Genomic DNA, 13352 nt, shown 5'->3' on the forward strand with positions numbered 1-13352 from the left:
TAAAGAAGGAGGGGGGGCTCTTCAAGTAGTCAATTTGAGGTTACTACTCTTCAGTGTGTTTATGCAACAAAAGAGGTAAACATTAATTCTTGTAATTTAAATTCTAAAGTGCAAGTAGTGCAGTAACCTACTGATCAACACCTTCATATTTCAGCTGGCAGATTTTTGGATTGCTGGAAAAATACTTGGTGTTGAGTCATTGGGAGACTAGTACTATATTTCGTGTAAGCGTAGCGGTTGTAACAAGAAACTGGTACCCCAAAATGGGTTGTTGTACTGTAACAAATGTTTGAGGAGTTGGTTGGAGGGGTCAATTAGATACAAGGTTGTTCTACGTGTTAGGGATAATTCAATGGATGCTCCATTGTTATGTGGGATAGGGAGTGTTCAGATTTAGTCGGTGTTTCTGCTCTTAGTTTAGTGAAGAAGTATGGTGTGGTGAGTAGTGTTGTTCATTTATTGTTATTTTTCTCAAAATAACAATATGATATTCCTAACATATGTTGTTACAAGAATATGAAGGTATTTCGCTAGAGTTGGGAGCTCTCACTAACAGGAAGATGCTCTTTAAAATTACAATGAAGAATGATCAAGTGTGCAACATGCAATCTCCTATTGTTGTCCTAGCAATTGATAGGGATAGTGATTCTGTAGCTAAGCACTGTGTTGATTTAGATGGTGGTGACTTCTTTGTTGGTTCACCAATTTTGCATGATGAAGGCAGTTTGAATTTGGCTAATAATGTATGCTACTTAATTTTTTTTCCCTTTACCTACATGTGTAATCCTAATTCTGTGTTCTTACTTTACAATGTGTTTTTTCCCTAGGATTTTTTTGTTGGGCATGATGTTGTCAATCTGGGTGATGATTCTGATGATTTGGTGGAACTGAATGGTGATGGTAGTTTGAATATCAATGTTGAAAATGAGTTTGAAATTGTTGATTTAGGGGTAGATTCTCAGAATGGGTCGCAGCCGGTGGTGGTGCAAGTGTTGCGAAGAGGTGTTTGCTGGAGGAGTTTTTCAAAGTGAAAGTCTCTAAAAGGCGCTGAATTATGGCTATTAAGGAAGAAGAAGAAGCTTAGTTTTGTTATCTTGACGGTGGTTTGTTTACCTGTGGTATTTGTTGGGTCTTATGTTGTTTTTTCTGCTTTTTATTTCACGGTCAAATGTGCCTAATTTATGTGAACTTTGAGCTATCTACTTGGGCTATTTTGGTATTTCTTAAAAAATGTTATGTAATGCAGCTATGTTCTACCTAAGATGCGTTTGACTGGTGCATTCTATTATGAAGTGCAAAATATGATCATTCGTAGTAATATAATAGTAAAGTTGGAGTTTACCTTTGCTCTTTTTAGTTTTTACTGTCTGTTGTTTGTTCGTATTATGCAGCTCATTGAATTAGCAATCCTTATTTGTATGTAGTCTTCCCCAATTTGTGAAGTATATAAGTTTTCTGCCCACATGAAAACAACAGATGTTAGGAAAAACAGTACCATAGATATACCTCTTTACAATATAAAAAAAAATGGTATTAAAGAGGTGTTTCATGAATGAATAAAGCATATAAGGGGAAATTTACCTCTCAGTTTAGATAATTTGGTAAGCTGCTCCAAATTGGCTCCTAATTGTAGGCTTTAATCCTCTGCAACCAAGATTTCTTCAAGTGGATAAGTTGTTGAGGTTACCTACAGTCACCAAAAAATTTAGTTTACAACCTGGAAGAACATGCCATGTTAAGGTTAAGAGAAAAAAAATACAAACTACAGATGCAGAAATATTACAAATATCTACAACTTCATCCAACTACGCTTAATTCATCATCTGCTCTCTTTCAAATTTTCCACCCTTTCAGTGCAGTTTTATATTATTTCAAGAAATACTAAGTAGTACAATTAAGAGCAGAGTGTACGCATCAAAGATTCAACAAAGTAAGTGCTATCTACACAAATGTAAGGCCATGTTGTTTATTACAATATTAAATTATAGGGCAGAATTGACCTCAAACTTTAATGCATAACAAGGCATTAAGGAATAAGTCTTTTTTTCCCTAGAAGAGCAAGGGGAGAAAGCCAGTGTAGAAAGGTACAGAAACAAAAAAAAAACATAATTAGGAGATAATCGCCAAAAAAAGTTAATACTCCAGTATGAATTATTGGTTTTCTCACACACAAATAGAACATATTGTTAAGGTGCAAGACCTGGATCTTGAGAGTGAAGGGGGTGCTAGATATGACATGTTGAGAAACCCATGGTTGAATGAGAGATCTAAGCTTTTCAGCCACTTTAAGAATTGAAGATATCACAACCCATGAAGGAAGCTATTCCTCCCAAAAACACACCTTGCCACCCAGGTATGCTCTTTGGTCTTTTCATAGCGTATTTGTCCAATCATGACCAAAATTAGTCGAATTTTTATTATAATAAATATTTATATGGTAATACACATTCAAAACCATAACATATACTAAAATACATATTTGCATAATTTGTATTATTTAGATAAGCAAATATAAGTAAAAAAACTTTTAAAGTTGGTAATAATTAAAAAAAAATTAATGAGGGTACATCAAACAACCTTTTTTTGGTCCTATTTAAAATTTTAAGAATTCAAATTCACATAAACACGGTGTTATACACTTCAAACGCATTTTAAGAAGCATATATATATATAACTTGATCAAAAAAATTGTACAAGAATTCTAAGATGATACTAGCAATGTAACCAAGTCTTAGAATTTGACGAGCAGTTAGCACCCAATCCATCCTGAAACACCAAATTAGCTTGAGGACCCGGAGCCACTAAATGATGCCGAAAAAATTTGACTGCCATGTAACCAAAACCATAACAAATGTGACACTGATCTTCAAAGCATTGAAAATAATTGGCTCCCGTGTGACCGAAACCATTACAAATTTGGCGCTAATCATTAAAGTGTCGAAAATAATTAGTTGCCATGTGACCAAAACTATAACAAATGTGACACTGATCTTCAAATCGTCGAAAACAATTAGCTCCCGTGTGCCCAAACTATTACAAATTTGACACCGAACACAAAAGTCGCGTCTGCCACAACTCCAACTACCATGCTGATGATGTTGATGGTGGTGCTGGGACATTATTTTGAATTGATGTTATACTTAATGATGAATCAATGAGAGAAACTGGCTTCGTGATATGTAGTACGTACAGAATCCTATGTGTGTGTGTGTTGCGTTTATCTACAGAACAATACAAATAATGTCAATTCAATTTGTTTATCACCAATTCACCATTACGCATACCATAACAACATTTGTCAATATGATCTTATGGTGGTGGTTCCAGATTGGAAATTCTCGTGATATTCATGGAAATTATGACAATAATAATAATAATAATAATAATAATAATAATAATAATAATAATAATAATAATAATAATCGTGAACTCTAGCTAATTGATACCTATAAACACGAAAAACTTGAATTATATATATTCAAAATTCAATGTATCGGTTACAATGAAGTATATATCAAACAAGAAAGGGTACAATCTCTATGTAGAAGCCCTCTGATTCTCTACTAGAAGTATGCTAATCGAAAGTATGCCGAATTCGGAGTATGCCGAATTGAAAGTATGCCAAGTTCAAGGTATGCTGAACTAGAAGTACGTCGAGCTATGCTGAGTTCGGAGTGCGCCGAACTGGAAGTATGCCAAGTTTAGAGTATGCTGAACTGAAAGTATGTCGAGCTATACCGAGATCGAAGTATGCCAAACTGGAAGTATGCAATTATGCCGAGTTCGGAGTATGCTGAACTGGAAGTATGCTAGGTTGTGCCGAGTTCGGAGTATGTCGAACTGGAAGTATGCCGGGTTGTGCCGAGTTCGAAGTATGCCGACCTAGAAGTATGTCGAGTTGGAAGTATGTCGAGTTTAGAGTGTGCTGAACTGGAAGTATGCCGAGTTCGGAATATGCCGAACTGGACGTATGCCATGTTCGGTACTCGAATGACATATTCCTCAGTGTAGATGTACTGCGAGCAAATTCCTCGGCGTAGATATACTACGGGTGTGTTTCTCGGTGCAGATATAGTGTGGGTGTGTTCCTTAGCGCAGATATACTGCGGGCGTATTTCTCGGCGTAGATATACTACGAGCGTGTTCCTCGGCGCAGATATACTGCGAGAGCGAGATGTAGATATTTAGAGCTTCAAAGTCTTCAAGGGGTCATTCAGGATGTCAAATGGGGGCTCTATTTATAGTGGAAAATGTAACCACTATCCATCAACAAACTCCCTAATCATTTATCTAACTTAATTAATTAATTAATTAAGACAATGAACCCTGCAAAAATCAAGTCCATGTTCAAGATTAAATCATCTAATTCAAATTTGAATTAAATTATAATTATCAAATTTAAATAAATTATATTTAAATTATAATTATAATTAAATTCAAATATGAATTGAGATTGGACCAATTAATTAATTAATTCAATAACCCAAAATCAAGTTTAATTAAGCTAATTAAATCAATTTAATTATAATGGTCCAATAATGAATTCAATAATCAATCCCGAAATTTCGCCCAATGATGATTTAGCCGACCCATTTTTCGGCCTCGAATTTTCTGTGTCTACAAATTGCCCCCTCGAGGCTTGCTTGGACACGCTACTTGAATGCATATATTGCTTGAAAGTATGTAGTGCAAGGAAGTCTCGACATCATATAAAGTAGTTTATCCTCGTACTAAGGAAGTTGAAATGATATGAAGCATTTTATCCTCGTACTAAGGATATTGCAGTGATATGCAGTAATTTTGACTCATGCTGAGGAGTTTTGAAACATATGAGGCAGTTTTGACTCATGCCGGGTGATGCTGTGGGTATGTGGTGAGGTGAATGAAGGTGTTAAAACGAAGAGTCAAGACTCCCCGAGTGTCGTGTCTCTCAAGGATGACAAATTGGAGCGAATATGTGTTGGCATTTAGGAGGTTGAAAGGTAAGAGTTGCAAGAATCGTAGGGAGATGTTTTGGTCATGGATGGTTGTGTGAATGGTTTCGAAGGTAAGATTGAAATAGAAAATACAAAAGGAAAAAGAAGGGAATGCATGCCGATGCTAAGCCAAATGATTGATTATCGTAGGTAGCTTGTAAATGGGTTTCGGGATTGAACTAGGGAGTCACGGTATTGGTACCGAGTGGCGTCACACTCAGACTCTCAATCCTCATTCGGTTGAGGCATTTTATCGAACACCTAGCCTACCACTCCTCTCAGATCTCGTCCTTTTGGACTAAGAGCAGAGATATAGATGAGTTGGGCTCATAAGAGGCCGCTATCGCGCACTCTCTCACTTCCACTCGGTTCACTCACTATTCCGGCCGGAAATAGAAGCAAAGTTTGAACAACATCATCCATACAAACTTCAATACTACTACCACAATTCCCAATAGCATAGACAAGATTCAAGCATCAATCAATTGTTTAACAAGGGGCACACACACCCAAACTACTCTACTCGATCATGATGAACATTCAAACAACAAAGCAAAATACACAATGTAATAAATCTAAAGAAGCAATCTAAATGAAAAGAGTATGTTACCAAAGGAATGGTGAGTTTGACATCTTCAATCCATCTTCATTTATCTACTCTAATCTAATGGGAATAAGTGTTTTTCCTCCCCAAAGGGGAAGGAATAGAAAGAGAAATCAAATCTAGAAGTTATTGGGTGCCTCCTCTCAAGGTCTTGGAATAATGAGCTTTATATAGTGGGAACAAAATAGGGGCAAGATAGATAATTTCCCGCAGCAGAATTTTAGGGCCTTCAAGGAATTTTCATAAAAATGCTATGGCACATTCTCGACGCGTCGAGACTAGGGCTTGACGCGTCGAGACTAGGGCTTGACGCGTCGAGCCTTGAAGCTTCGATGGCTATCGCCACGCGTGGTGGAGGGCGTGGTGAGCTACTGGAATTATTCCACGTCTATCCACACGCGTGTGGGGCTGCGTGGGAGGCTCCTGCTTCGTGGCTTCTTCACTTTCTGCTCAGTTTTGGCCTTAAGTCCTCCTTTTGGCTGTAGAATAGCTTAAAAACATCTTCCATGATCATGTTAGAGGTTTTTGGTTACATCCGAGTCTTAATGCATGAAATCCTTATGAAATGGGTAATAAACTATACAATTCTAGCCCATAAATGACCCTTAAAATAGACTATTCTTGGTGCTTATCACCGGGGAGCCTTGAAGAATATGAGGTAGCAATTTAGTATAAATAGATAGTTTAAGCTCGTATATAGGAACATCATTAACTCAAAGGGAGCTTTAAAAACATCCATTGGGAGGGCTAGCTCCTAGACCATTTAATGGGTCTTCATCATATGTAGTAGTATAATACGACGAGACACATTCATTTCCACCGTATGACTTTATATGAGGAATCTTCATCCTCATCCCTTGGTTAGTTGGAGTGTAGAATTGCTTTGGCATGTAATCCGCCAATATAATTGGCATATGTGCCTTGCCATGATAGTTGCAAGCCTTCCCATCAATAAAGCTTTTTAGCGCATTTCTCTTGACCCACATTTTCATAACTTGCTTAGGTGGTCGTGTTGTATGACAAACTCTTTGTTTAGCATGCTTAACATCAATACAAGTACCGTGTTTAGATTTGGCATCATAAGACTTGATGTTAAGAGAGAATGAAGACTTATGTCGTTTCCTATGTCCTTTCCCCTTGTTCGTGAAGTAGATTTGTTACACGAGATGGAAACTTGATTGGAACTTGTTGTGGCATCTGCAAGTTCAATTCTCCCGTCCCGAGCTAACTCTATCACTTTATCCTGAAAGACAAAGCAGTTTTCAATTGGATGTCCGACAAGTCTATGGTACTTGCAGTAACTTGGATCATCCACCATTGATGCCTTGTGTGGTCGCCTAATTTCTGGCAAATCAATGAGATTGTGCTTTAACAGCTCATCAAACATATGTGAGACATTAGAATCCAAGAATGGATATTGCTTGTTTTGTCTTTCCCTTAGAGAAAGTCTTCTACTACTTCGCAATGATCTAGAAACATCGCTAAACCCACCAGCAGCTTCATTGAATATTCTGGTTGGTTGGGTATTCACATGCATAGCATCCATGTTTTCATATTTTTAAAGGCTTTGCCCCCATTTTCAACATCATGATTCTTGCCCCCATTGTAGAAGCTTTGGATGGGTATGTTCTGTCTACCATTAGCTACTATGCTTAACTCCATATCATGGGCACGACTAGATAACTCCTCGAAGGTCTTAGGCTTGAGTCCTTGGAGGATGTAAGAGAGCTCAAAGTGCATGCCTTGGATGCACATTTTAATCGCGAAGCTGATTTGTGATATCTTTTCCTTGCAATTTAAGCACAACACCCTCCATCTTTCAATGTAGGCAACCACATGCTCACCCTTCTTTTGGTGAGTGGTGGTGAGTTCTAAGAAGTTGACGGTTCTCCTTGTGCTGTAGAAGTAGGTCAAGAACTCGCGCTCCATATCATGTCAGCTATCAATGCAGTTGGGCTCCAAGTCGGTGTACCAATTGAATGTAGTGCCCTTCAAAGAGCAGACGAATTGCTTGACAAGAAGATCTCCATATGTCCAGTGTCCTTGCATGTTTCCACGAAATGGGAAATGTGTTATCTTGGATTGCTTTTCCCATCGAACTGTTTAAATGTGAGAGGTTGATAGCCAACAAGCATTTTCAAATCCTCTATCCTTTGGGTGTAAGGCTTGGCGTAAGTGTATGAGGGTTGTCCTCCCTCGAGCTTGCCTTTGATAACTCCCATGATGAACTGCTTAAGCTGATCTATTGGTATTATGCCCCCGGTGACTGGAATGCTCATGTCCGAAGCTGGTATGTGCGAAGTTGATTCCTCGTGTACCATGGTTCGCCCAATGCAAGTTGGTGAGTGTGAGGCGTCTTCTCCTCAAACCTTGGGTTGTTTCCCAAGAGCCCGGCTAGTTTCGCCATTCCTTGTGCTCTCGACCTTTTCAGCTAAGTCATTGATTTTCTTTTCTTGATTTTGAAGGAGGGTGGTCATCCCTTCAAGAGCCTTAGTAATGCTCGCAAGCTGGTCCTCTACATATGTCGCGCTTGTTTTCATAGCTGGCATGACAGTATAGACATGCGTCAATTCAGGCGCGGCCTTCCATAATGGATTTGGCGGAGATACGGGGGAATTACTCCCACTACTAGCATTCCCCTGCATAGAGGTTGGACTACCACCATCGGTAGCTCCCTGCAGAAGTTAGGCTTCCAGCATGAGTAGTTGCTTTTGAGGCAACTGGGGCATTATCAAGCTTTTGAACCACTCTTCGTGCCATGGCATGAGGTTTAGGCAGTTGGACCCCCAAGCTCTTTGCGCGGTTCCTTGTCAATGGGCCTTGCGTTTTCTTAGTAGCGTCGGAGCTAGCTAGAGGCACAGACTTAGAATTGGTAGCTTGGGCATAGGTCCTCCTGAACATGGGGTTGTTCGATGCCATTGAAAGCGCTGGTAGAAGTAGTTTAGTTGTAGAGGGATGAGAGGTAGAGTTGTCCCACTGGGCGTGCCAAAATATGTAAACGTGAAAAACTTGAATTATATATATTCAAAATTCAAAGTATCTGATAAGATCCCAAGATAACTAGGAAATAAGGTCTATATCAGGGTGAATTGATAGCAATTAGTGTCTTTTGTGATTAACCTATGACATTTTGTGCTCTAATGTGTAGACCGCGTGCAAAGCTATCTCTTGTGTGTTTTAGAATGTTTACAGGTCCCATGAGCCACTCGGCAAGGTATAAGGACATAACGTGCATTTGGAGCAAATAAGAAGTCTCGGGACAGGCCGGATGACACATCCACGTGTGGAGCCAACATGGAACAAATCCAGTGTGTGTCCACGCGGCACTCCACACATGGATGAGCATGTGGACAGGAAGTGCGGAAAGAAAATTAAAGAGGGCAATTTTGGGAAGGCTATTTAAGGAAGTTAGTCAGGAATTTTCAGGAGGTTGGATCATTTTTAGAGTTTTACATTTTTAGATTTACAATTCCAAGTAGAGAGCAATTTAGAGAGAGAAACACTTAGAGTTCCAATTTGGTGAAGGATTGAAGATCAAAGTTGAGTTGAAGCTTGTAATTCATATTTCCTAGGTGAATTCTACTTTTAATCTCATTTTAATTTCCATTCCTATTGAAATTTACATTCTTCTAGATTGAATTAGGTTTTATGCGTTTGAATCTATGAATATGAGTAGCTAATTCTTTCTAGGGATTAAATTGTGTGAAGTTATGCTTGCCTAGTGTGATTTCTCATTTCTAATTGTGGAATTTGCTTCATTTTATGTTGGAGATCTATTCTTGTCTTTGATTGTTGAATTGATTTTATCCTAAGTTGATTTGGCCATTTCCTTAGGAGTTTGAGATCTTGATTCAATCATGATTGTTGATTTGAGTTAAGAACTAGCTTTTGCAACCTTAGATCCTATGGAATTCCATGTTTGGTATAGTAGGAATGTGTGAAGCTTAGGTATTTGATAAAAGGTCTCTTAGGGCTTTTGGTTACTAACAAGTACTCCTAAGCCTAAGAAGCCTTAGTACACTAATGTGGAAGAGGATTGTGAAATCGCACTCTTGAATAGCCAACATAATTGAATCACTATTTCATTGCTTAAGACACACCGTGAGGCAACATAACTAGCACAATTCACTCCCTTGTTTATTACAATTTGTCATTTTATATTTGTTTACTTCACTTGATTACACTCTACTTGAAAATGTTACTCTACGCACCCCAACAACCTCATAGTTCTTTTATGCATTTATTTGAATAAAAACTAAGCAATCTTCCGCATTACCTCCTTCGAGATCGACATTGGGGAGTCTTTAACTCTTCGTTTTACCTTTCATCCACCTCACCGTAGACTACACTTTTAGTATCGGTTACAATGAAGTATATATCAAACTAGAAAGGGTAAAATCTCAGTGTAGAAGTCCTCTGATTCTCTACTAGAAGTATGCTTATCGGAAGTGTGCCAAGTTCAAGGTATGCTGAACTAGAAGTACGCCGAGCTATGCCGAGTTTGGAGTGTGCCGAACTGGAAGTATGCCAAGTTCAGAGTATGTTGAATTGAAAGTATGCCGAGCTATACCGAGTTCGGAGTATGCCAAACTAGAAGTAAGCAATTGTGCCGAGTTCGGAATATGCCGAGCTATGCTGAGTTTGGAGTATGCCGAACTGGAAGTATGCCGAGCTATGCCGAGTTTGGAGTATGCCGAGTTGTGCCAAGTTCGGAGTATGCCGAACTGGAAGTATGCTGGGTTGTGCCAAGTTCGGAGTATGTCGAACTGGAAATATGACGGGTTGTGCTGATTTCGGAGTATACCGAACTGGAAGCATGCTGGGTTGTGCCGAGTTTGGAGTATGCCGAACTGGAAGTATGCCGAGTTGGAAGTATGTCGAGTTCAGAGTGTGCTAAACTAGAAGTATGCCGAGTTCGGAGTATGCCAAACTGGACGTATGCCGAGTTCAGTACTCAAATGGCGTGTTCCTCAGTGCAGATGTACTACGAGCGTATTCCTCGGCGCAGATATACTGCGGGTGTGTTTCTCGGCACAGATATATTACGGGTGTATCCCTTGACACAGATATACTACGGGTGTGTTCCTTGGCACAGATATACTGCGGGCGTATTTCTCGGCGCAGATATACTGCGTGCGTATTTCTCGGCGCAGATATAATGCGAGCGTGTTCCTCAGCGTAGATATACTGCGAGAGTGAGATGCCGATCTTCAAAGCTTCAAAGTCTTCAAGGGGTCATTCAGTATTTATAGTGGAAAATGTAACCACTATCCCTCAACAAACTCCCTAATCATTTATCTAACTTAATTAATTAAGAAAATGAATCTTGCCAAAATCAAGTCCAGGTTCAAGATTAAATCATCTAATTCAAATTCGAATTAAATTATAATTATCAAATTTAAATAAATTAATTAATTGGTCCAATCTCAATTCCAATTTCAATTAATTACTTGAAATTAATTAATCAAGTTTAATTGGGCTAATTAAATCAATTTAATTATAATGGTCCAATAATGAATTCAATAATCAATCCCGAAATTAGTCCCAATGATGATTTAGGCCTCGAATTTTCGGTGTCTACAATACCGAATGAGAACTGTATGAATTGTATTGAGTGAAATTATTTCAAAGATACAGATTACATGATATATATAATGATAAAATCACCGAGAGATTATAATAGGGAAATCTCATTAAGACTAAAATATGGAGTCATAATTTGACTGAAATACATAGAGTCCTAATAAAGATGAGCATTAGGCTTCTTTTTTAAAAGCCACAGCCTCACTGATAACAAAATTATTATTATTATTATTATTATTATAGAGGGCGTTTTGGGGAAGGATAATCCTTCTCCAAAATCGCGAACCGCAAACGCTGGGATCTCAACGGTTTAGAACAAACCGCTGAGTTAACAAAACATTTGTTTTGGCGTTTTGACTCCGGTCAAAACGTCAAAATGACTGATTCGTAAAATTTTGACGGATCCACCATTAACAAAACATAGGCATTGATGTGTATGATTGGGTGTGTAAAAAGAGGGTGTAAAATGTCGTTCCGCTGAGGATTGGGACTATGACACGTAATTGTGTGAATTAAGGAAAACTAGGCACCAGAGTATGTGAATTAACTAGAATCCAAGCAACTAATAACTGAATGAAGAAATTAAAAGAAATAATATGGCTAATGAATAAATCGAATGATAAAGGAATGGATCAGATTAGGGGAATTGCAATCTTGATGTTCTGACAACTCAAAATTAGGGAAGGAAGGATTTATCTAAGGATTTATGGGCAATGCACACAAGAATTCAATTCAGCTACTTTCATAATCAATAAACAGAATTAGGCTAAGATTGCCCGACTTTCGTGATGCTTCAATCATAGTCTTAAGCACCTAAGCATTGTAAGCCCTCAAATTACCCCTATTCTCATAGTAGGAAAAATTATGTTGAAATTGGTAAGACTCGAGGTCTCCATCCAACTTTCATTGTGATGAATCCCTCTCCTAAACTAACAATTAATTGTGGCCATCAATCAATAACAAGTAGAAGACAATCCCAATTCAACATAAACCCTAGGTAAATGATTCAATCCCTTTATGCAATAATCACAACTTGAACATCAAGATTAACAATAAATCCCTAATCTAAACCCATTAGCGAACTACTCACGCATGATTGAAGTAAACAAAACAAAGCAAGAAGTAAATATTGAAATCATAACAGCGAATCTGAAGAATAAAAGAGATAACTTTACTAACAATCTTTGAGAGTAATTCCAATACAATCAATGATTCCAAGCTCGTGAACGAATTCAAGGTCTTTAGCTCCCCCTCAATTATCACTCCCCCTTTTTGTATTACTAGGATCAATCATCATGATTAATATTCATATCCAATCCACCAAATAATCTGTCTTTAGCATTATGATCAATAAAAGCTTTAATAATTCTTCCAAGCAAACCATAATCCAGACATATCCATATCTCATCCAAAAATAATACCCAGAACAACTCAAGATATCCATACGAATAAACATATTTTTGTAGATTATCCAAGAATTCCAAATATCCAAAGAGAGAAACCGATTGTCAAAAAAGTAGAGACTACTCAAATAATATGATGATTCAAATATGATAATCCGAATAAGATAACCAATTAGTAAGATAATCAGAAAACCATGCTCCCCCTCAATATGTACATCGTGACTGGTTTATCATAATATCACCATAATATCTTAGCGCTAGTTTCCTTGAAGTTGTAACAGGAACCTGCATAAGTGAGATGGAAACGAGAAACCCAGAACTAGAAGACAATTCAGCAATTAATATAAAAAGCACTTATAGCCACAGTTGCAAAAAAATGTCAAAAGGGTCAAACAAAGCGCATAAACCAGCAAGACCCACGATTGAAATCGTAATCGTGGGTCTTGAATGTACGAAAACTTAAAGTTCTACTTGATTTTAAAAGCAGATTATCTTATCCTTTAATTAATTTGATTTAAACATAAAAAGATAAAAGATAAAAAGAATAAAAACATGACACATCAAATGATTACGCAGTTCGAAGCCAAATCTCCTACGTCTGCGGGGCACCCACGACAGCCCAATCCACTAGATGTTTGCCAAGATTACAGGGAGATGAAATGCTAAACATACACAAGGTCCAAAACCTACTACATCAACATTCATCAAACAATCTTCAAATCATCTTCAAGTGATTGGATTCGTGCAACCTCCACACGCTGAATCAGCACCAGGCCATGAACAAGG

The sequence above is a fragment of the Ipomoea triloba genome, chromosome 9, assembly GCF_003576645.1.
Source record: "Ipomoea triloba cultivar NCNSP0323 chromosome 9, ASM357664v1".
Classification (NCBI taxonomy): Eukaryota; Viridiplantae; Streptophyta; class Magnoliopsida; order Solanales; family Convolvulaceae; genus Ipomoea; species Ipomoea triloba.